Genomic DNA, 26,451 nt, shown 5'->3' with positions numbered 1-26,451 from the left:
ATGGTACCAGAAAATCAATAAAACCTCCTGTAGTGTTACTGTAACCCATATACAAGGAGAAGAGTTTTTGTGGGGGGAAAAACACTAGAAGAATTATGAAGAAAAGCAAGAGAATAAATTATCCGATATTAATCTCTCCAAAACTAAATTAAGTCTCGGTGGAAGCCATTACTATTGCTCTGCGTTCTACTCTAATGCATGTGCTCATTTGTGTTTGTTAATGTGAATCACATACAGAGCCATGTGCCAGCGTATTGCATTCTCGTCCACCAATAATCATCTATTTATGATTCGTATTATTAATTTCCTTTATATTATTTTTGTTAATTATGAAAGTGAATTTTTGCAGTCAGCACTTAGATTAGCAAGAGTTTTTCTGGAATTGCACATTGCTTCCATCTGGTCTGATAAGATGTTCATTTTGAGTGTGTAGCTCACAGCCCTAACCCTAGTACACACATGTGCCCTTAAAATGTGCCATAAGATCCCAGTCAGGCATGGAGTCTTGTGTGTGTGTGTTTGGCATCAGATTGCTGTGCGTGTCAGACACCACAGTCGTGTCTCTTGAATAAGCGCCATGGTGTTGAATTAGAAAGCATCATCAGCACTTAACTCTCTATAATGTCATGTGCAAATGCATTTTACTCAGAAATACACTCATGGGATGCACCACTTAGTGGCATGCATTCTCTTGCCATTCTGCCTCACCATGGGGGGTGGGATGGGGGCAGGGTTTTACACAAACCTTTGTCCATAATCCATATACACTCATTCACTGAAGCACACCATTTGTCTGAAACGACATGTGCTTTATTATGGCAAGAAACTACAGATGAATAAGGTCTTTTTCAGTGACGCTGAAATATTTATTGAATTGGAACTTATTTCCAAAAATTACATTTATTTATGCAGCTGAAGCCTTGTCTAATTAAATCTTCTTTCGTTAAAGGTGTCATTGCATCGTTTTTTCATTAATTGTGCGGTGGTCTCTAGTATGAATGAATGCCCCGTGAGTCGGTTTTGGTGAAAAAAAAATGCTGTGGTGCTCCTGTTTCAGGCTGTTCTAGTTTGGTGGAGGAGTGGGTGGGGAGAGAACGACAGGATTTCAGCTCTTACGCATGAATATTCATGACATGTAAACATATTGCTTCTGATTGGCTAACAGCACTGAGACGCTCCCTCCAGTGGGTTATGGGCGAGACCATGACTACTAATTTTCGAAGTGACGCAAGTTCGTAGGGCTTTTTCTGATTTGCTCGTTTTCTGTCTATTTTCTTTCATAGGCTAATACAGGGAATGTGGGTAGAAGGACATTTTCACGTGCAGCATGCATATGCAACTCGGAGTGACCTATGGTATTTCAAAAAGAGCAAGTATTAAACGGTTTGTCATGGAATGACACCTTTAAGGGTTGCCACAGCAGATCTGCTCCGCATATTTGATTTGGTATACCGTAGGTTTTACACCGGATGCCCTTCCTGACGCAATCCTCAGTCTGTTGGACCAGCACTAAGTATGCATTGGCTTGTGCAACTCCACTGGCTGTGTATTTTTACCTTATCCTCATGTCTTTAGACTGTGGGAGGAAACCCACACAGACATGGGGACAACATGCAAACTTCACATAGAAAGACCCCCAGAAAGGGCATAAGGTTCGAACCCAGAACCTTCTTGCTGTGAGGTGACAGTGCTAACCACTACACCACCCTTCGTCTAATTAAATATACTACATAATCCAAAATGTAGTCCAAGCGCTAACCAAACATCCACCACTGTATATCATTTTTTAACTATAATAAAAATGATGTTATGCCATTTTTTCAGTATAAAATCTAATATAACTCCAGAAATAACCACCATTCCTCTCTAATATCATTCTGAATAGTTATAGGAACAAACATGTAAAATTTCCTGAACATTATGCAGTTAGTAATTGAATATAAAACAATTTAGTGCAATCTTGGTATCTGGGGTGGAACTGATTTTGGAAGAAGGTGAACCAAGTCCACGGCAGGGTCAAATACATCAAACTTCTACCTTCAGGTGTAATTAGCCTCAGAACTGTCCTTCAGTGGCAACATAATTTCTCTCCTCAGCAAACTGATTGAACAGGCTCGGGTAGATTTAGCAGGTTGCGATCTGGAATATCACCAAACCTGCAGTGCCAGTGAATTGGATAAATATCTGAAAAATGTGCCTGGCATTGCACTGATGCTAAATGGCCTGCAATATTAAACTGTAAGCTTAGGGTGCCTTTTCTTCTACTAGCTATTTTAAGATGTTTTGTTCATCAGCATGGGAGAAATGGCAAAAATTCAAATCAAGCTGAGTGACAAACTGAGATAATTAGCCAATTATTATGATTATGGTCTGAAGAAAAACAATTAAAATGCTGCCCACAACTCTCAAAGTTTGGTCTCTGTAAGAAACATTAGCCACAGCATTTTTACCCATGTTTTTTGGCAGCTTTGCTGCATTCATGTTGAAATCTGGCACCCTGCTGTTTTAAAATGTATTGATAAATGCATACTGACATACTGGCTATGCCAATATTTACATACAGCATCTAAATGACAGCACAGTAATTGTGGTTTTATGCATGTTGGTTTTGGGATAAACGTTGAGTGCGTGGCCAGTTTGGGTGTTCTGTCCTTTATTTGATAAGGACTGACCTCTCTGCTGAGATCAAATGTTTGCATCATCCTTCTAAATGACAATTTTGCCTCTGTTTTATAACTTATGTACAAAACATATTTCAGTGCTTATTTGGGTTTTTTACACTTAAAAGCAAAGTTGATGCTGACACCTTTCTGTTTTACCAGCATTGACTTTTTCAGTGGTTTGTGCTACAGTAGTTCTTCTGCGGGATTGGACCATATGGGCTAGCCTTTGTGCCCTATGCGAACCACTGAGCCTTCAACACCCATGACCCTGTCGCCGGTTCACCAGTTGTCCTTCCTTAGAACACTTTTGGTAGGTACTAACGACTGCATACCAGGAACACCCCACAAGATGTGACATTTTGGAGATCCTCAGACCCAGTCATCTAGCCATCACAATTTGGCCCTTGTCAAAGTCGCTCAGATCCTTACGCTTGCCCATTTTTCCTGCTTCCAACACATCAGCTTCAAGAACTAACTGTTCTCTTGCTGCCTTATATACCCCACCCCTTGACAGGTGCCATTGCAATTAGATAATCAGTGTTATTCTATCCACATTCACTGGATCTGAGCAATCATGCACTCTGATTGGCTACTCTACTACATGGCTATCAGCTACCATGAGTAGGGAAAAACAAAATGGCGGAGCATTTTGCTGAACCAACCGAGGATGAAATAAAAACTCAACTCGAAAACAAAACCCCAAAAAATACAAAAAAGCAACAAAATATGGAATGAAAGTATTTGATGGTAAGAACATATCTTTTTTTATTTTTTCAAGAATTATTACTGTAGCATTTTTCACAAATTGCTACATTAAGCGGAAATGATCTTGTCAGATGTTTTGTATAAATTTTTCATTTATCAAATTAACAAAAAATAATAAAACTGCTCGGTTTCTCAAAATCCAGTGAATGTGGATTCAATCTCAATGTCGTCGTACATACGTGGCTTATCAGCTCAAGTACAACTCAATTTCGTGGAATAATTGTGGAATGTTATAATGTTATAGATAGATAGATAGATAGATAGATAGATAGATAGATAGATAGATAGATAGATAGATAGATAGGGCAGCACGGTGGTGTAGTGGTTAACACTGTTGCCTCACAGCAAGAAGGTCCTGGGTTCGAGCCCAGCAGCCGGTAAGGACCTTTCTGTGTGGAGTTTGCATGTTCTCCCCATGTCTGCATAGGTTTCCTCAGGGTGCTCCGGTTTCCCCGACAGTCCAAAGACATGCAGGTTAGGCTAATTGGTGGCTCTAAATTGACCATAGGTGTGAATGTGAGTGTGAATGGTTGTTTGTGTCTATGTGTCAGCCCTGCAATAACCTGGTGACTTGTCCAGGGTGTACCCCGCCTTTTGCCCGTAGTCAGCTAGGATAGGCTCCAGCTTGCCTGCGACCCTGTAGGACAGGATAAGCAGCTACAGATAATGGATATATATATATATTAGTGCTGTCAAAGTTAACGCGTTAACGCGATTAAAAAAAATAGTGCCGTTAACGCAAATTCTAATTTGGCCCTGCGAGTCACCCGTAGTTCCTGTTGAGGCTTGTCGCACGCTGCTTCAATAAGAGTACATGTGAGTGATGGAGAAAGGCATAGACATATAAACATCCTTGCCGCCACATTGGATGGGGCAAAGTGGAGATTCTTCAACCGTCTCTGGTATAGCGTCTAGACAGTAGCCGAGAATAAAGATGCCTCATTCATGTGCTGCGTTTAACTGTACCAACAGGTTTACCGTCCAAACGAGATCACATGGAATTACCTTTCACAGGTGAGACTGGAAAAATACTTTTCAATACTGTTCCTTCAGTCTTCAGTTTCCCAGCTCATCTCCACCGGGTAGGTGTAGAGTTATAAGTAGTGAGAATTAGATAATACAGTGCCACACTATGATGAACGTTTTTGAACGTATGATGAATGTTTTTATTTTTATGTTTTTTTTCTTCTTTTATGGCAAATACTTCTCTTCAAAAGAAACTAATGAAGAGTAAAATAAAACATTTTTTTTATTTTCACAGTGATATGCACTTTATTTTTCATCCCTTGGTTTTCTCATCTAATATGGAAGTTATGGATGTCAGTGGCTGTGACAAGACGTGTTATGCTCTGCAATAAAAAAAACCCACACATTGGTACAAAGCAAGCCCATTCACTTTTTTATGCTGATAAGAGAATTACAATGGTTTTTCATGTGACAAAAATGTGCGATTAAATTGCGATTAATCGCGAGTTAACTATGACAGTCGCGACATTAATCGCGATTAAATATTTTAATCGCTTGACAGCACTAATATATATATATATATATATATATATATATATATATATATATATATATATATATATATATATATATGCGTGAGTGTGTATGTAGGTCATTCATGGCCAGTGGAAAAATGGCACACTTGTATGTACAAGACCAACTACTATCAATTATTACGTGAATAGAATAGTGGCTATGATTTGCCCCACTATGTCAAGCATACTTGAAATCTGAATAAAAACGAAAAGTTAGAAGTGTTATAGACATAAAGAAGACCAGAACTGAGGGCCACAGGTGCATGGAATTGGAAGCTGAACCAGCCACTGCAATCACATTCAAGACCGTGTCAGATCGATATGTGATCCCACAAAGCAACTCCTCTAATCCCAGGCCAATTTAGTGTCCCTGTTCCGTACACACCTCTTCATACATCAAATGTGATCAGACCATAGATTAATCATATTTGTATTCATTATCATTTATATTCATTTGTTTTTAAAAAATGTGTTCTATCTCCTAGTATGTACACAACATAGAAATACTACATCTGTGAATTATTTAGAAAAGGCAGAGGTGCATTTCCAGGGTCAGAACTTATCTGACACCATCTTGTGGCTGCAATTTCTGATAAATAAGTGAATACATGGGTGATTTTAGTTTGCTGATTTTTTTTTTCCATTTAAATGAGGAGCATTGAACCTCTGCAATGGTTAAAAGTGATCTAAAACCAGGATGAGAGTTAAGATAAGAACTTGATTAATGCATTGCACACTGTAAAAAATGATTTGTTGTTTTAACTTAAAAAAGTTAGTGCAAGGGTTGCCTTAAGGGCTGCCTTAAAATTTTGAGTTCACTGAAATTAATATAGTAAGTTCACAACAATTTAACTTACTATGTGAATTCCAGTGAACTCAAAATTTTAAGGCAGCCCTTGCACTAACTTTTTTAAGTTAAAACAACAAATATTTTTTTTTACAGTGCAGCTCTGAGGACAATGTTTTGTTAATATGAGCACCACAGACTTTTGTATGTTTTATTTATTTATTTTATATATATATATATATATATATATATATATATATATATATATATATATATATATATATATATATATATATATACACAAATATTGTATAAATATTATCATACACATTATTTTAAAATATCATCACACATAATGTGCCCTGGTTTTGTTAGTTATGTGTTCTTCGACTGCAGTTCACCTTCATAAGTACATTTTTATGATGTAGGCCTATATTACAAATAAAGACTGTATGTTTTACTAAGTTAAAAAGAAAAACTTCACTGAATATAAATTTTCAAAATCCATTGATATCAGCTGTCGATATTACAGTTATTATTAACTGCTTATTTATCACTTACTATTATGGCATCCACCATTTATTTTTTTCCACCTTGTATTTATCACTTACTATTATGACATTATTTAAAGTAGTGGTTCTCAGATGTTTTTGTATATAGGGACTCGTTCCAGATAAAAGAACATCCAAGGACCCCCACAGGATAGGATGATCACAGGATAGATGTTTATTTTATTTTAAGAAAAATAAGGCAGTAATACTGCAGCAACATACTGGAATTATACTCGACTCCATTTAAATATTTATTTCAGTGCTTGCTATCTTATCATCCCGTACATGTCAAGTTATACGGTTTCCCTGTATTTTGTGTGGGAAAATGCAATTTTTTGGCTAATACGGTGTACACTGATTTTCATCCAGGAAAATTATGCTTTGTATCAGAGATTTTTTCTGTTACTCCGAGAAAATTTTCTTAGCATCCATCATTTATTTTTCAAACACGCATGCCCAATGAAATGGAACTATTTTCAATTTATGTGGTTTTATAGTTGCACGTGGTTTTCTCGGTCATTTAAGTACATCGGCTCGGACTGCCCAGACTTCTGTGATGGCTGCAGAAGTTATGTTCTGCCAATTTCTCGTGGAACACAACATCCCCCCGACTGTGGCTGACCATTTTTCGCAGCTAGTGAAAAAAATGTTTCCTGATTCAAAGACTGCACAGGTAAGCATTTGTGGGGTTTTTTGTTTGTTTGTTTTTTAAGTTTTTGCTGTTTGCATGTAGGAAAGCTTCCTCCATTATGATGATAACTTAAGGAGGCGATACTGGGAGTCGCCGTTTATACAGCGGCAACTGTAGTTACCCGGCGATATCTGGTTTCGCTTCCCTAAACATTTTAATTGCTGATAGACATTATATGTAGACACAGATGACCAACACCCGTTACTACCATCAGTCGTCAGTAAACTGGAAAAGTACTGAATGAAGAGTAATGGCGGTAACGACCGTTGGTAACCTGTCTCTAAAATGTGTAGTAGGGGATGGAAGCAATTTAACACCATCTACATGTTTGCCGTGCTCTGATTTTCTTTTATTGACCAGGAAAATAATAGATGTATATTGGGGAAAGGTCTTCAATGTAAAAACTGCTCTGGGTGTTGCCAGGTTTCCAATGCTGAAACCACTTTTTACTGCTTTGCTGTGCCTCCCACATCACAATGCAGATAGTGAGAGGGCTTTTTCATTGGTTGGGAAAATTTATACTGAGAAAAATGTGGCTGCAGACACATGAACTGCATATCTGCAAATTAAAATGAACTGTGATGAGGAGCTACAACTGCTACCCAAGCAGTGATATTATAGCTTATAGTTATAGTGCCAAATCTGCAACATCTTTGTACATCAAAGAACACTCCAAAAAGGAAGAATATTTAAATTCTTGTTGTAAATTACTGGGAAGATTTTCAGTTTAACTTCATAATTTATTAATATTTTCACTTATCCTTGTTTACATAATATACTTGATGTGGTTCAGTCATCTTTAGTTGGATCGAACACTGCTTGTGGTGTCAACACTTTTTTCTGAAATGGAACTTTTACTAACCTTCATTTACTGTTTGACATGATTATATATAATTTATTACATGTAACCTAGGGCGGCACGGTGGTGTAGTGGTTAGCGCTGTTGCCTCACAGCAAGAAGGTCCGGGTTCGAGCCCCGTGGCCGGCGAGGGCCTTTCTGTATGGAGTTTGCATGTTCTCCCCGTGTCCGCGTGGGTTTCCTCCGGGTGCTCCGGTTTCCCCCACAGTCCAAAGACATGCAGGTTAGGTTAACTGGTGACTCTAAATTGACCGTAGGTGTGAATGTGAGTGTGAATGGTTGTCTGTGTCTATGTGTCAGCCCTGTGATGACCTGGCGACTTGTCCAGGGTGTACCCCGCCTTTCGCCCGTAGTCAGCTGGGATGGGCTCCAGCTTGCCTGTGACCCTGTAGAACAGGATAAAGCGGCTACAGATAATGAGATGAGATATGTAACCTACTATTTTAATTAACATACCTACTTAGTACTGCTGTTATATTTCAGGTAATTTTCTTTGGTGGAATGTAATATTGTAGGTGATGTCAACACTTGTCAAATAGAACTTTGTGTAATTTTTATAAACTATTTAACATTAAAATTTACATCAATAATTCTGGTACTACTGATACAATGTATATTAAATAATTAAGTTTATAGTTGTCATTCTCTTTCGTAGATAATTGTTTACTTGACTGGACATATAGTCCTTTTTAATTCAGTTGTTTTCTCTGGGATCTAAAATGTATTTTTATTCAGTACATGCTTATCCCTTTAACTTGATGCAGTGTGATAAATATGCCTATTACAATAGGAGTGTATGATGTGGAATAAAACAATCGGTGCTTTGGATTATATATTGGAATTTTTTCTCATGTATAAGGGCAATGGGTGTATGTAAGAGAAAAGTACAGATTTTGTAAGGGCATGGGGAACTAAAGGTTGAGATGTATGTCATCCATGCGTATATATAATCATATTATACTGTATATGCATTTAGTATAAATACACAGGTGATTTTAGAAAATCGCGTGCACTGATTGTTCAAGAAATTCAGATTATTTCTCAATAATCACCTTGAGCGACTTGGCAAAATGGCAGCTGATCACTTCATCACCGTAAGTGAGGAAGAATTACAAATGATGAAAGAAAATGCTGTTCCTAAAAGCACTAAAGATGCTACGAAGTTTGCCCTAAAACTATTCAAAGGTAAAGAAAGAAAAGAAAGAAGAAAGCACAACTTTATTCATCACACACTTGTGAAATTTCCTCTCTGCATTTAACCCATCTGAAGCAGTGAACACACACATGCACACACACATGAGCAATGAGCGCACACACATACGGTACCCAGAGCAGTGGGCAGCCATGCTAACAGCGCCTGGGGAGCAGCTGGGATTTTAGAAAATTGCGTGCACTGATTGTTCAAGAAATTCAGACTATTTATCAATAATCACCTTGAGCGACTTGGCAAAATGGCAGCCGATCACTTCATCACCGTAAGTGAGGAAGAATTACAAATGATGAAAGAAAATGCTGTTCCTAAAAGAGAAAAAATTCCAATGTATAATCCAAAGCACTGAGTAGGTAAGATGGAATTGTGATTTATTTTATGTTTCAAAACAAAGTATTTTATGTGACTCGGCATAGATAAGTGACAAGTCTGCGCGCATTACATTTGCATCCTGTTTTTGAAGTGTGAAATAAATGATTATTTTAATACGATTTTTAAAAATAATCACTTGTGTATTTATACTAAAACAATTATCCGCCTCCGGCTCAGTGAATATTGGTGAATAATAACCTCAACTTCGTCTCGGTTATTGTTCACCTATATTCACCTCTCCTTTGGCGAATAATTGTTAAATAGTCTCCTTATTCTTCATTTTTAAATAATTGTCTCTTGCTTTTATTTTACAATGCATTACAAAATAAAAAAATAAGCTATTTCTTTCTTCACTCGGCATTTTCTGTCCCTGATGTTTTTCAAGATTTAAAGCAAGTGCTTTTGTTTAAAGGCAGTTTAGCTGTTATTAAATAGCCCTGTCTCACATGCTTTTATTCAAGAAAGCTCTGACAACCTCAGAGGCGTGAACAAGACATGGGCGATTTATAAAATCTCAATAGCGAACCCAGAAAAAAAAGTTTAAACTAGTGAGTAATAGGTCTCTGAATACAAGTGTAAACTTTTGAATTTCCGTAAGCTGCGAACTCAGAACCAAGCCTATGATAGCAAAATAATAATCGTAACAACTTTGATGCTAGATGATAATATCGAACACTGCCACGTGCTTTAAAAAGAGTCAGGAACTTCTTGGATGTAGGTCACAGACCTTTGAGGGTCCCCGCACCTCTCTTTGAAAACCAACAGTTCCTGAACATTTAGGGGGTTCGTTAGTAAATCAGAAATTTATGGTGCAAATGCTTAAAAAAAAAATCCCCAACCAAAAATGAGCCATGCAAGAATTTCCTTTCAACTGTTCTTTGATAACATTATTTCTTAAAATGATAGCGTTATGTCAATCAGTATGCAAAACACATCTTACCACACACACAGATTTACAAAATGCACATTTAAAAAACATTTATTACATTCCAACTGCAACTGTTTACTTACAGTGCAGTAAACAGGACTAAGGACTTTCCAGTTTGTATAAACGCCTCTGATTTGTGAGACTGTTTCACATCTGAAATTGCTCAACAAAATAATCTTTACGATACATTATCCTCTCAATTTCTGTGTGGATTTCTTTCTACCTGCATAAATGTTTTCAACAGATGTTTCAAAATGAAGTCAGCACTGTATCTGAGTGCTTCATCAACCCAAATGTGGTGTGTGCTTTATCAGATCGTTAAACCTGCACCTACCGGTAGGTGAAGTACTTCCTGACGAGGATGTGAGAAAATGTAGTTATCATCTGTAATCAGGTTGCAAGGTGTTTACAGAGGTGCAAGTGGGGTTTTTTTTCATTAAAAAAAAATATAATAGTGGTATATTGCGGGCATAACGAAGTGGAGTATCAAATTTCAAAATCAACATCAGATTTGATGCATTCCAATAAGCAGGTGTGTCACCATGATACCAAAAAATAAAAAATTATTATATATATATATATATATATATATATATATATATATATATATATATATATATATATATATATATATATATATATATATATATATATATAAGAGCTATTTTTTAGATGCAATCTCTCAAAGGCCTCAGTTGAACCCAGAACCTTCATGCTGTGAAGCGACATTGTGTGTTGTACAATCATTCTGCCACCGAAAAAGAACAGTTCAATGAAATCACTGAAAGCCCAATACTGGCATGACATTCATGTCTGTGTATGTAAACTTCTGACTACAACTGTCGTTCTGAAAACTACAGACTTTCCTGAACGGAAATATGTCTCATCTCATTATCTGTAGCCGCTTTATCCTTCTACAGGGTCACAGCCAAGCTGGAGCCTATCCCAGCTGACTACGGGCGAAAGGTGGGGTACACCCTGGACAAGTCGCCAGGTCATCACAGGGCTGACACATAGACACAGACAACCATTCACACTCACATTCACACCTACGGTCAATTTAGAGTCACCAGTTAACCTGACCTGCATGTCTTTGGACTGTGGGGGAAACCGGAGCACCCAGAGGAAACTCACGCGGACACGGGGAGAACATGCAAACTCCGCACAGAAAGGCCCTCGCCGGCCCCGGGGCTCGAACCCGGACCTTCTTGCTGTGAGGCGACAGCGCTAACCACTACACCACCGTGCCGCCCACGGAAATATGTTTTGATTTTTAAATGTGCATCTCAACCAGGAATAAAGTTCTAGTTATGTTTATGTAACATTACCCAGAAAAGTGAACTTGGAGTAATTATTTTTCTCCCAGTTTTCTCCCTAATTTAGATGTGGCCAATTCCCACCCACCAGACAGGTCTCCCTCTAACCCTTTCCCCTATCACACAATGCCAACCAACTGCATCCTTTTGAACTGTAACATTACGGGGCGGTGTAATACACTTGCCATGACATACTTGGAAGAGTTGGCTATCTGCACACTTCCATATGCATGAGCTCACAGAGGCCTAGACAGCTAGTGTTACTGTAATTGACAGGGGAAAGAGAGTATGCCACCTCTCCCTCTCTGAGAGCACAGGCCAATTTTGCTCTCTTGAGCTCCCAGCTATGGACGGCTGTTGCATCATCAGGATTAGAACTAGTCAGCTGTGGAGGACAGTGCAAAAGCTTTTCTGTATTTAAAATTTTAATTCCAATTCCACAGCAAGGCAGCATGGTGGTGTACTGGTTAGCACTGTTTCCTCACAGCAAGTGGGTTCTAGGTTCAAGCCCAGTGGCCGACGAAGGCCCTTCTGTGTGGAGTTTGCAGGTTCTCTGCGTGGGTTAACTCTGGATGCTTCGGTTTCCCCCACAGGTTAGGTTAACATGAGGTGGCTATAGTGCTCTTGAGCAAGGCACCTAACCCCCAGCATAGCATAGCTGCCCACTGCTCTGGGTATGTGTGTGTGCTCATTGTGCATGTGTGTGTTCAGATGGGTTAAATGCAGAGGAGTAATTTCACTGTGCTTAAAGGAGAACTGAAGTCATTTTTAAACTTGCTTTATTTCTTAATTAATGTGTTATTCAATTACGCTTTCGGTTTTAGTAACCTTATATCGTGACTCGTATTGGCAACTAATTGCAATTAAATATTACAACCCCAATTCCAAAAAAGTTGGGATAAAGTACAAATTGTAAATAAAAACGGAATGCAATGATGTAGAAGTTTCAAAATTCCACATTTTATTCAGAATAGAACATAGATGACATATCAAATGTTTAAACTGAGAAAATGTATCATTTAAAGAGAAAAATTAGGTGATTTTAAATTTCATGACAACAACACATCTCAAAAAAGTTGGGACAAGGCCATGTTTACCACTGTGAGACATCCCCTTTTCTCTTTACAACAGTCTGTAAACGTCTGGGGACTGAGGAGACAAGTTGCTCAAGTTTAGGGATAGGAATGTTAACCCATTCTTGTCTAATGTAGGATTCTAGTTGCTCAACTGTCTTAGGTCTTTTTTGTCGTATCTTCCGTTTTATGATGCGGCAAATATTTTCTATGGGTGAAAGATCTGGACTGCAGGCTGGCCAGTTCAGTACCCGGACCCTTCTTCTACACAGCCATGATGCTGTAATTGATGCAGTATGTGGTTTGGCATTGTCATGTTGGAAAATGCAAGGTCTTCCCTGAAAGAGACGTCGTCTGGATGGGAGCATATGTTGCTCTAGAACCTGGATATACCTTTCAGCATTGATGGTGTCTTTCCAGATGTGTAAGCTGCCCATGCCACACGCACTAATGCAACCCCATACCATCAGAGATGCAGGCTTCTGAACTGAGCGCTGATAACAACTTGGGTCGTCCTTCTCCTCTTTAGTCCGAATGACACGGCGTCCCTGATTTCCATAAAGAACTTCACATTTTGATTTGTCTGACCACAGAACAGTTTTCCACTTTGCCACAGTCCATTTTAAATGAGCCTTGGCCCAGAGAAGACGTCTGCGCTTCTGGATCATGTTTAGCTACGGCTTCTTCTTTGAACTATGTTTTAGCTGGCAATGGCGGATGGCACGGTGAATTGTGTTCACAGATAATGTTCTCTGGAAATATTCCTGAGCCCATTTTGTGATTTCCAATACAGAAGCATGCCTGTATGTGATGCAGTGCCGTCTAAGGGCCTGAAGATCACGGGCACCCAGTATGGTTTTCCGGCCTTGACCCTTACGCACAGAGATTCTTCCAGATTCTCTGAATCTTTTGATGATGTGCACTGTAGATGATGACATGTTCAAACTCTTTGCAATTTTACACTGTCGAACTCCTTTCTGATATTGCTCCACTATTTGTCGGTGCAGAATTAGGGGGATTGGTGATCCTCTTCCCATCTTTACTTCTGAGAGCCGCTGCCACTCCAAGATGCTCTTTTTATACCCAGTCATGTTAATGACCTATTGCCAATTGACCTAATGAGTTGCAATTTGGTCCTCCAGCTGTTCCTTTTTTGCACCTTTAACTTTTCCAGCCTCTTATTGCCCCTGTCCCAACTTTTTTGAGATGTGTTGCTGTCATGAAATTTCAAATGAGCCAATATTTGGCATGAACTTTCAAAATGTCTCACTTTCGACATTTGATATGTTGTCTATGTTCTATTGTGAATACAATATCAGTTTTTGAGATTTGTAAATTATTGCATTCCGTTTTTATTTACAATTTGTACTTTGTCCCAACTTTTTTGGAATCGGGGTTGTATACTTATCGGCCTATTCGGTTTTTAGCCGTGTTGACTTTAGTTCGTTTGGTCCGCAGCAGGCGTCACTTATCCACGTGATCTTCACAAGACTTGTGCGAGACTTTGAAACGTGAAGTGTCAGCCAGGTGTCAGTGCTGCCATTTTGAAAACTGTTTTCCAAACAAAATATTGCACAAAAACGAGTTTAAATGACGATTACTGCCTACTTTTTTCAAACTGTTGACGGGAAATAAAGCTCACAGACCAACAAATAATTTTAAGGGTTTTTATCTGATAGAACCCAATCAGGGTTTTTAGAGAGAGTTTTAACGTACACAAAATATGCTGACTGACACTTTCGTAGTCTCCAAGTAACTTCCTATAAATTAATGAAAATATTTTCCTTTTGTTCTGTATTAGAAAATAAAAAATGAAAAGGCTCGGTTTATATCTCACTCAACAAGTGATTCACTTAATATAAAAGTAAACTACGCCTTATTACTGTAGGCTACAAAATCATCAAATTTCAGTAGCAAAACCCCAGTACAAAATGTTAGCCATACAGATAGGCCTATGCTAGAGCAAGATATGGCAGTTTCAACAGTACAAAAAACAAAATGTCAAACCATGCAGTACAAAAACGGTAGTGGTGATAATTCTGCGCACACGTCTACCACGATGCACGTTTCCAACAGGATAGCGAATTCCCCCTTTCTAGAGTTAATATTGAAGAGGATTGCAATATTTCAGTCGTTCTGGGACCTTAATTTCTTCAACTTCGTTTCTAATCGCATGTCGATACCCAGAAGGCTCTACATTTCATGTATGGACTACAAAATTAGGACATTGTAGTTTTCTGGCATTTAAAGTGACATGCGCTACTAAAACAGAAAGCAAATAGCAAAACAAACCCAAAATTTGACCCGGTTACATTCTCCCCTGCTTACAAGTCATCGGCCTCGGTGACTCCTAATGAGTTTCTGAATTCTCTCATGGCCTCGCTAAAGAAAACTGTATCTAGATATGCAATGATCTGGGAGATTGCAGCTGGACTACATGGGTCTAACACTAACTTAGGCTCATGGTGCAGATTAGAGTGCTGCCCTGCAGTTGACCTCTGACTTCTACGGGGACTTGAGGCTGGCTCATGAACTGGACTAGGTTCTGATTCTGAATCAGCTGCCTGAGACTCCACCTCATATTCTGGTTCTGGTTCACAAGGGTCCACCTCCAACTCTGATTCTGAATCCTCAGAGTGCTCAGCAGACTCTGATTCTAGCCTGTTCTCACTGTTGGATGGCATAGTCTCCTCTGGATAGTCAGTGTGGGCTGGCAGCTGTAGTCCACTCAGACTAGGGCCTGGACTAGCACCAATCAACTCTTCCAACACCACCCCATCATCAGTAGCTTCATCTAAACCTAAACTGGCCTCCTGTACCGCAATCGGGGGCCCACTCAGACATCTGCTTTTCTTTTGTGCCCTGGTAACAGGCACAGACACACAGGGTCTGATGTCAACTCTGTTAACTCTCTTTAGAGGTCCTCCTTCAACTGGTTCTACTCTAAGTTTTTCCTTGAATTTCCACCACCCTATGAGGAATGGGTTTCCAGGCATCTTGGATTTTATTCCTGCCTGGTGGCCTGTTTCTCAGATACACAGTCTGGCCTATTTCAATGGGTGGACAGTAAACCTTCTCATTGAGCATTGAGATACATTCTGCTGCTTTCTGCTCACAATACTCTTTTGCCCTGGCATGAGCCTCTTTCAGTCACCTCTGATGTATCGCAAGCCAGTCATGACTGGGTTCAGCAGTTGACTCCTGCCCTAACAAAGCATCAACAGGAAGATGCGGGTCGACACCAAATAGAAGGTAATAAGGTGAGTAACCTGTTGTAGAGTGCGGAGTCGCATTATACGCATAGACTAACTCTGGCAAGTGTTCTGGCCATCTGCGTTTTTTCTCTGGTGGGAGGGTGCACAAAAGTTCATGAAGGGTTCTATTGAAGCACTCACACTGAGCATTTCCAGTGGGGTGATGAGGGTCATATGACTTTTTTCTTTATACCATACAGCTTACAGAGTTCTGCAATCACCTTGCTTTCGAAATTTCTCCCCTGATCCGAATGCAGACGCTCAGGGACTCCATATTTCATAAACCACTCCTTCAATAATACTTTAGCTGTGGTGTCTGCTTTTTGATCACGGGTTGGGAAGGCTTGGGTGAATTTTGTAAACACGTCCGTGATCACTAAAACATTTTCCCTTCCATCACTAGCTGGAGTTTGCATGTTCTCCCCGTGTCCGCGTGGGTTTCCTCCGGGTGCTCCGGTTTCCCCCACAGTCCAAAGACATGCAGGTCAGGTTAACTGGTGACTCTAAATTGACCGTAGGTGTGAATGTGAGTGTGAATGGTTGTCTGTGTCTATGTGTCAGCCCTGTGATGACCTGGCGACTTGTCCAGGGTGTACCCTGCCTTTCGCCCGTAGTCAGCTGGGATAGGCTCCAGCTTGCCTGCGACCCTGTAGAAGGATAAAGCGGCTAGAGATAATGAGATGAGATGAGATGAGATCACTAGCTGGCTCTAGTAGAGTAAAATCAACTGCAATGACTTCCAAGGGCCTGCTAGCCAGGAATGCTTTCATAGGGGGATGGATCTTGGGATTGGGCATTTTGGTCAATACACAGCGCTCACATTTCTTAACCCACCATTTGACATCCTCATAAATCCCCACCCAAAAGCATCTCTGTCTCAGAAGTTCTAAGGTATGTTCACTACCTTGGTGGCCCATAGAATCATGCACACTTTCTAATACTTGGGTCCTCAGACAACCAGAAGCATTCCCCATGTCTCGCATTCTCAACCAGGCGATAAAGCAGCCCATCCTTCTCCCTAATATGTGGTCAATGTTTCAATAAGGATAGCACTGGTTTAGCCAGGTCCTTTCTTTCTTTAATGCTAGGCTTTCTCTTTTGCTTTCAAAATCTTCTAAAAACACCAAGCACGGGGTCCTGACCCTGGAATGCCCGTAATTCATCTTTAGAATAGCCAGGCAAGGTAGGAGTATTACCCTGAGCTAGAGGGTGGACAACCGGATCTTCTTTCTCCAAAGCCCTCACCTGCCTGACCCTATAGCTCTCAAGTCCAGCTGTTGTCAGATCTGTTCCGAGTGTGGTTCCTTTATCAATGACATTACAGATAGCCACACAATCGTCATACTCCATGTCGGGCGTGTCAGGCTCATGCCCCCCTGCTAAAGGGTGCCTAGATAGAGCATCAGCAGCCTTGTTGGACTGCCCTGGCCTATACTGGACCTCAAAATCAAACACTGCCAACTGTGCCATCCATCACTGTTCTAATGTTCCTAATCTAGCTGTGCTGAGATGACACAGTGAATTATTGTCAGTTAGGACTGTGACTTTAGAACCAAGTAGGTAACCTCTGAATTTTTCAGATACAGCCCATTTCAAAGCAAGAAGTTCTAATTTCATACTGCTTTAATTTCTGTCATTTCTTTCTGCATTTCTGAGTCTACAGCTCGCATATGCTATTACTCTCCGTTTCCCTCTTTGTTGCTGATATAAGACTGCTCCCAATCCTTGGTTACTAGCGTCAGTCTCAACAATAAAAGGATGTGTAAAATCTGCATATCCTAGTATTGGCACACTAGTGAGTTTCTGCTTTAAAACATCAAAAGACTCCTGACATTCAGAGGTCCATAAACTGCACATAAACTGATTCACTTTCGAGGGAGGCCCTGAATTTAAGCAAAGATTCACCAGATCATGAAGTGGGCCTGCTATCTGCGAAAAGTGTTCAATGAATAGCCAATAATAACCACAGAAGCCTAGGAAAGATCTTAATTCCTTTAGTGTGGAAGGCACTGGCCATTGCTTCACAGCTGCTATCTTATCGGGATCAGTCTTAATTCCTTCAGTTGAAATTTGGTGACCTAAGAACTTAACCTGCTGCTGTAGGAAATGGCACTTTTCCAGCTTAACCTTAAGGCCAGTGTCCTGCAGACGTTTCAAGACAATATTGAGCCTTTCCAGGTGCTCTGTGAATGTCTTAGAGAAAAGCAGAATATCGTCTAAATACACCAACATTATCTGGAATATCAAATCATTCATGGTGGTTTGCATTAGTCTTTGAAAAGTCGCTGGTCCATTACAAACCCCCATGGGCATACTCAAATGTTCATAAAGACCAAAGGGAGTTGTGAAAGCTGCATGGATTAAAGTTTTCCGTCGTGTGATGGATTTCCGTCAACTGAACTCTCCCAAGGCTAAATGTGTGGTTGGTGCTGATCCGAGGAGAATTAAAATGATGGGTGGTTGGGTAGAGATTGGGTTATTATAACACTGATGTGTTGCAACACCATCAACTATCAGCAGGGTTTATTTAACTTTTTTGTTTTTGAGCCATGCTTTGTGTCATTCATTTCCTATGTTTGATCATGTTTAAACATTTGCTGTCTACAGTGTGGCATTAAAAAAACATGCGCTGTCAAAATTGGCAAAATACATTCCCATGTGCTTGGCGTGCTTGTGTCTGACCATTTCTGTTTTGTATTAAATTAAATCTTGCCAAAATGACTTAGTTCAAACCTGGACATATAGAAATAGAGCATGTTAAAAAAAAAAAACGAAAAAATAAACCCCAGAAAGCCCACTCCTCTGCTTCAGCCAGACTTGAAGACCCAACGGTGCAATGCTTGCAGACTGTCAGAAGTAATTAGACCTAAATTTATAGCTAACAAATCAGCAGACGCCCCAACAATTATTATTTTCGTTAGGCCAATGTGTAAGGTATGTTAGAACCGTGCCTTATAGCCTACGTTATATCACAATTTAAAGGATGTTTGAGGAGTTGGAGGCTGCGAGCGCAATGATGTTCCGACATGCGCTAAACTTTATTCCCTGAAAATCATACACCAGCGTTCAATACCCCAAACAGTCAAAATGTCTAGAAGACTACGGTTAAATAATAATCATAGCCTACCAAGTTAAATTACGTCAAAACATCTGTTTCTGGCCTATGAAATGATGGAGGAAAATGAGAATGAACGCAAAGTAGATAGCAGCCAACTTCACGCGATCTTTTAGGTAACTTAACACTCGTGTTGGCCACAATATTTCTCTTAATAAAATCTTGAATTGTTTTTGAAGTTGTATTCAACACAAAGTAAGGTCAAATTATAATTTTAATTTTAATTTAAGCGAAGATCCAAACTTTTTTCTATATTGACATCGAGCATAGAGGAGCATGTCATTCTGCTTTCGGTTTCGGCAGCATGGATGCACTTTACATGAAAGAAGGCACTGATGTGTCTGCCATCGATAAAGGTGTAAAAAACAAGTGGAGGTGGGCTTGGCTGTATGAAATAGGTGAAAACAGAAAGCCATTTAGTTCATGGTGCAAAAAACTAAACATTCCAGGCACTTGCATTTGTGTGGTTTGCCACAAAAAATAATATATGGAAGCAATGGAAAGAAAGTGCAATAAATTGAATATATTAATCCATTAATTAATTGATAAAAGTTATCAGTTCTAAGTTAACCATTCTCAGAATTTCATCGAAATCCACCCAAACTCCCCCCCGTAGAATTTCATCGAAATCCACCCATAACCCCCCCCCGTAAATTTTCAGTCAAATAATTTTTTTTTGCTTTAATCCATGAAGCTGTCTTATGTCTGTCATCCTCTTTGACAGCCACCTGGCGGTAACGGCTTGCCAGGTCAATCGTGGAGAAAAACTTTGCGCCCTGCAGGGCGTCAAACCTCTCGTCAATTCGTGGCAATGGAAAAGCATCTTTCTTTGTTTTCTGGTTAAGTTTGCAGTAGTTAACGCATAGCTGTATGCTACCATCAGTTTTCCTCACTACAACAACTGGAGATGCATATGAGCTAGAGCTCTCTTGAATCACCCCCTTCTTCAATAGCTTAGAGATATGCTCTTTAACCTCTGTATACTGGTTGGGTGAGATGTGACGATATGGTAAAGTCACCGGTACATCATCCAGTAAATTTATGTCATGCTCAACTCTGTCTGTATAGCCCAAGTCATCATCATCACTTGCAAAAACATTAATATATTTGGCCAACACTGCTCTTAACTCGTCCTGTTGTTCTGTACTTCCCACAGTGTCTAGTTTGTCTAAGATGGACTGAGCAACAGCACTTAAGGGACTAGGCTGATCAACTGAGACATGTTCAGTGCTTGCAGAAATGCGGTGAAACTTTACTTTAACCTGTGGTTCATCACTTAAGCACTCTGCCGCAGAAAACACACCAAGATGGGTCCTAGGGTGTAACCACACATCTTCCTGGGTGAGATTCACTACTTGCACAGGCACAGTATTACTACCAGATTCAATCACAGTAGGCAAAACTACAAGGCCTCCCGGCAATGTCAGATTTGTTGGCTTTAATTGCCACTGGTGTCCGGCCCCTTGTATCTTTGAGAGTCCTTTTGCCATGATTGTGACTACTGTTGCAGAGGGGATGCGTGCTTTATCTCTTCCAGCCAATCTAGCCATAGTTCGCCTACTAATGTCACATTTTTGCACCTGCTGAAAGACATTTCTCCAGTCTGAATCAAGTTTTCTCCCCAGACTAGTCTCAAATTCTGCATGGACAAGCTGACGACAACAGCTGATGATATTCATGCCGATAATACCTGCCATCTCAGAGCTAGGTGGGTCTCTAACAACTAGAAAGCCACAGTCAGATATTTTCAGGCCCATGGTCTCTACTTCTAACTCAAGATAGCCCAGGTATGGGATTTCTAATCCATTAGTGGCAGTCAATCTTAGCCAACTGGCTGTAGACAGCATATCATCATCCTTCCCACATAAGTGTTGACGGAAGAACTGTTCAGTAATGGTGCTTACTTGACTGCCAGTGTCTAATAAACAACGGATTAAGACACCACCTATCTTCATGTCTACAACAGGGCATGTTCCTACAGCACGTGCAAGTAGCTGGTCATGGGATGGGCAGGCTTTCACTGAGTCTAAGGTGTTCCCCCGATCGCTTGACTCACAGCGACCAGGGTGTCTAGTTTCCCTGATCTCTGCTTGTTTGCTGGCTGTTCACATTCTGTTTCTTTGGGCAGTTCTTGGCTATACAGTGGTGCTTGAAAGTTTGTGAACCCTTTAGGATTTTCTATATTTCTGCATAAATATGACCTAAAACATCATCAGATTTTCACACAAGTCCTAAAAGTAGATAAAGAGAACCCAGTTAAACAAATGAGACAAAAATATTATACTTGGTCATTTATTTATTGAGGAAAATGATCCAATATTACATATCTGTGAGTGGCAAAAGTATGTGAACCTTTGCTTTCAGTATCTGGTGTGACCCCCTTGTGCAGCAATAACTGCAACTAAACATTTGCGGGAACTGTTGATCAGTCCTGCACACCGGCTTGGAGGAATTTTAGCCCATTCCTCCATACAGAACAACTTCAACTCTGGGATGTTGGTGGGTTTCCTCACATGAGCTGCTCGCTTCGGGTCCTTCCACAACATTTCCATTGGATTAAGGTCAGGACTTTGACTTGGCCATTCCAAAACATTAACTTTATTCTTCTTTAACCATTCTTTGGTAGAACGACTTGTGCGCTTAGGGTCGTTGTCTTCCTGCATGACCCACCTTCTCTTGAGATTCAGTTCATGGACGGATGTCCTGACATTTTCCTTTAGAATTCGCTGGTATAATTCAGAATTTATTGTTCCATCAATGATGGCAAGCCGTCCTGACCCAGATGCAGCAAAACAGGGCCAAACCATGATACTACCACCACCATGTTTCACAGATGGGATAAGGTTCTTATGCTGGAATGCAGTGTTTTCCTTTCTCCAAACACAATGCTTCTCATTTAAACCAAAATGTTCTATTTTGGTCTCCTCTGTCCACGAATAATTTTTCCAATAGCCTTCTGGCTTGTCCACGTGATCTTTAGCAAACTGCAGATGAGCAGCAATGTTCTTTTTGGAGAGCAGTGGCTTTCTCCTTGCAACCCTGCCATGCACACCATTGTTGTTCAGTGTTCTCCTGATGGTGGACTCATGAACATTAACATTAGCCAATGTGAGAGAGGCCTTCAGTTGCTTAGAAGTTACCCTGGGGTCCTTTGTGACCTCGCCGACTATCACACGCCTTGCTCTTGGCGTGATCTTTGTTGGTCGACCACTCCTGGGGAGGGTAACAATGGTCTTGAATTTCCTCCATTTGTACACAATCTGTCTGACTGTGGATTGGTGGAGTCCAAACTCTTTAGAGATGGTTTTGTAACCTTTTCCAGCCTGATGAGCATCAACAACGCTTTTTCTGAGGTCCTCAGAAATCTCCTTTGTTTGTGCCATGATACACTTCCACAAACATGTGTTGTGAAGATCAGACTTTGATAGATCCCTGTTCTTTAAATAAAACAGGGTGCCCACTCACACCTGATTGTCATCCCATTGATTGAAAACACCTGACTCTAATTTCACCTTCAAATTAACTGCTAATCCTAGAGGTTCACATACTTTTGCCACTCACAGATATGTAATATTGGATAAATGACCAAGTATGATATTTTTGTCTCATTTGTTTAACTGGGTTCTCTTTATCTATTTTTAGGACTTGTTTGAAAATCTGATGATCTTTTAGGTCATATTTATGCAGAAATATAGAAAATTGTAAAGGGTTCACAAACTTTCAAGCACCACTGTATGTCCTTCTCCTTGACATTTGAGACAGATTGGTTTGCCATCCTCTGTAAATTTCAACTGGACTCGAGGTCTGGTACTGGCTTGATCACTGGAGCTGGTTCTCTGCATAGTCAGGGTCTTTACAGCTGCTGTTAATTCTCTGATCTGTTTTCCTTGCTCTGCTACTACTTTGAGAAGATCATCTACTGTTACTGCTTGCTGTTCATGAGCCATAACTACAGTGCACCGAGCCTCTTTGTCCCCACTATCTTCTTTACTTCTACTTGTAGAGGTCTTTGAGTGACCAGACTCCTCTATTGACCACAGAGAAGCTTCTTCTCGTACATCTATCATCGTGGAATCTGGTTTCCCTCTAGCAAACTTCCTCAGCTCCCTCTTAAGTACTGGCTCTCTAAGGTCTTCAATGAACTGATCTCTAAGGACTCGCTTCTCATTAGCTAGAGGATTCAGGTCTTGTTTCAACACAGTTCTCAGAATCTGACACAAGGCGTGTGAGTACTCGAGAATATCCTCACCATCTTTCTGCCTACGATTGTAGAAATCATGCAGTAACTGAGCAGTGCATCTTTTATCCCTGAAAGCTTCTCTGAGGTACTTGAACAGATCATTAACCTCAGTGGAACCACTACCACTACGAAATCTTATCTCCTCTAAAGCTGCACCCTTCAAGAGTGACATTACAAAGTCATACTTGTCATTAGCTGATTGATTTCGAGCATGCAGTACACGCTCAACCTCATCAATGAAATCATCAATTGACCGTCCATCTTTCTCATACTTGCCACTAAAAGGGGTGATGTGCCGTTCCCTAGGCACATAAACATAAGACCTCTGTGGCTCTTGACCCAATGCAGCGATAGAAGCAATGTTTGCCATTGCTTCTTGGTGTTTTCAGTTCAGAAATCTGTGCTAAAATGTCACTGTTCTCAAGTGCATCCCCCGCACCACCTACAGCTCCGTCTGCAGCACCATCCATTATAAAGTGTCTTTGGTATGAACTTTCAAAGGATAAGTCCACAGTGATGGGCTGGCCCAATGAAATCCCTGGAGATACAGTCTCTGTGCTGAAGTCCCTCTCAGCCCGTCTGGGGTCCACAGAACACCACTGCCAGTTCCTCGGTCTACACCACGCCAGGCTCGATCCATCCAGCTGGTCACTGCTTCTTCGTATCACCACTACCGTTTACTGCCACCCACGTTGCACTATACTAACCCAAATTAAACTATCAGATAGCCTACCCCACTCCTGGTACCAAAATTTGTTGACGGGAAATAAAGCTCACAGACCAACAAATACTTTTAAGGGTTTTTATCTGATAGAACCCAATCAGGGTTTTTAGAGAGAGTATTAACGTACACAAAATATGTTGACTGACACTTTCATAGTCTCCAAGTAACTTCCTATAAATGAATGAAAATAGTTTCCTTTTGTTCTGTATTAGAAAATAAAAAATGAAAAGGCTCGGTTTATGTCTCTCTCAACAAGTGATTCACTTAATATAAAAGTAAACTACGCCTTATTACTGTAGGCTACAAAATCATCAAATTTCAGTAGCAAAACCCCAGTACAAAATGTTAGCCATACAAATAGGCCTATGCTAGAACAAGATATGGCAGTTTCAACAGTACAAAAAACAAAATGTCAAACCATGCAGTACAAAAACGGTAGTGGTGATAATTCTGCGCACACGTCTACCACGATGCACATTTCCAACAGGATAGCGAATTCCCCCTTTCTAGAGTTAATATTGAAGAGGACTGGAATATTTCAGTCGTGCTGGCACCTTAATTTCTTCAACTTCATTTCTAATCGCATGTCGATACCCAGAAGGCTCTACATTTCATGTATGGACTACAGAATTAGGACATTGTAGTTTTCTGGCATTTAAAGTGACATGCGCTACTAAAACAGAAAGCAAATAGCAAAACAAACCCAAAATATGACCCGGTTACAAAACTTTCCTGATTGCTATCAAAACAAACAAAACTTCCGGCTTAATTACATCAGCATTCGAAAGAGGGCACCCGCGTTTTTTGACAACGTTGGAAACTTTGATTTCCACTGTACGTTTTACTTCTGTCCTACGATGTCTCGCACAGGTCTCAACGAATCTCGTTTATGGCCATTGCTTTGAAATAAGGACTGATATATTCATCTCGTTATCTCTAGCCGCTTTATCCTTCTCCAGGGTTGCAGGCAAGCTGGAGCCTATCCCAGCTGACTACAGGCAAAAAGCAGGGTACACTCTGGACAAGTCACCAGGTCATCACAGGGCTGACACATAGACAACCATTCACACTCACGGTCAATTTAGAGTCACCAGTTAACCTAACCTGCATGTCTTTGGACTGTGGGGGAAACCGGAGCACCCGGAGGAAGCCCATGCAGACACAGGGCGAACATGCAAACTCCACACAGAAAGGCCCTCGTCAGCCACGGGGCTCGAACCTGGACCTTCTTGCTGTGAGGTGACAGCGCTAACCACTACACCACCGTGCCACCCAGACTGATATATTACATAACATATTTCAAACACTCATAACTTGCTATAGCACTGACAAAATAGCTATCAAAAATGCACTTATATTTAATAAAATGAGAAATAGAATTTTGATCATAAAAAATTTGTCTTCAGTTCTCCTTTAAGTGTACGTGTGATAAATAAAATGTTCTTCTTTTTAATATGCATTGAATAAGATATATGAATAATAATGCTTTATATGTAATCATGTTATCAAAGAACTGTAAGTTTACAATGGGAAGTAAGATCATCATGAAATCATCGTCATCATCGTCGTCCACCTCAGTCATTGTCTTATCACCTGACATGAATGTCAGTCACAGCCTAATGGTTCGAGAAGCAGCCTTGGGACCAAAAAGTTGCCGGTTCAATTCCCTGGACCAGCAGGAATGGCTGAAGTGCCCTTGAGCAAGGCATCTAACCCCCAACTGCTCCCTAGTTGGGTACCCCCATCTGGGTATGTTGTACGTACATCACTCTGGATAAGAGCGTCTGCTAAATGCTTGTAATGTAACTTAGTTCTCTTATGTTAGCTAAATTTTCCATACTTTATATTAGGCTTTTCAACTCTGTAAAACTTTGTCCAGAGTTTTGTACAGTATCCAGTGTGTAAGTTCTCTTCTCTGTTGATGATGATGTGACAACACAGGAGACATTTTGATATCTGATTCCAAGCTGAACTGATAAGATGTATGTCCCTTTCAGTACATCACACAGCTGTCTGAGCGTGACAATGATTGTGTGAGGAAAGCCTGCTTAGTTAGCAAAGGTTTATACATCTTTAGGCAGATTGATTGCGTTTACTAATGCATTTGTTAAACTGACTTCTTACCAGGGCTTTGAACCGGTTCAAGGAACGAAAACCGGGAACTTTTTCTATTTCACATGGAACAGAAACGAAACCAGAAACTTTATTATTTTTTATGCTCCGGGACAGAAACGCTTATTAAAAATAATGGTAACCGGTTAATACCGGTTTTTATTTCGTTCCTCAAAGTTTCCGTAGCCTACAAATAAAAAAGTCATTCTTCTCCTGCGCAAGTTTCTATGACCCACTGGGGTTCACTTCC

Source organism: Neoarius graeffei, chromosome 25, assembly GCF_027579695.1.
Source record: "Neoarius graeffei isolate fNeoGra1 chromosome 25, fNeoGra1.pri, whole genome shotgun sequence".
In the NCBI taxonomy this organism is placed as follows: domain Eukaryota; kingdom Metazoa; phylum Chordata; class Actinopteri; order Siluriformes; family Ariidae; genus Neoarius; species Neoarius graeffei.
Note: the sequence above shows the minus strand (reverse complement) of the source record.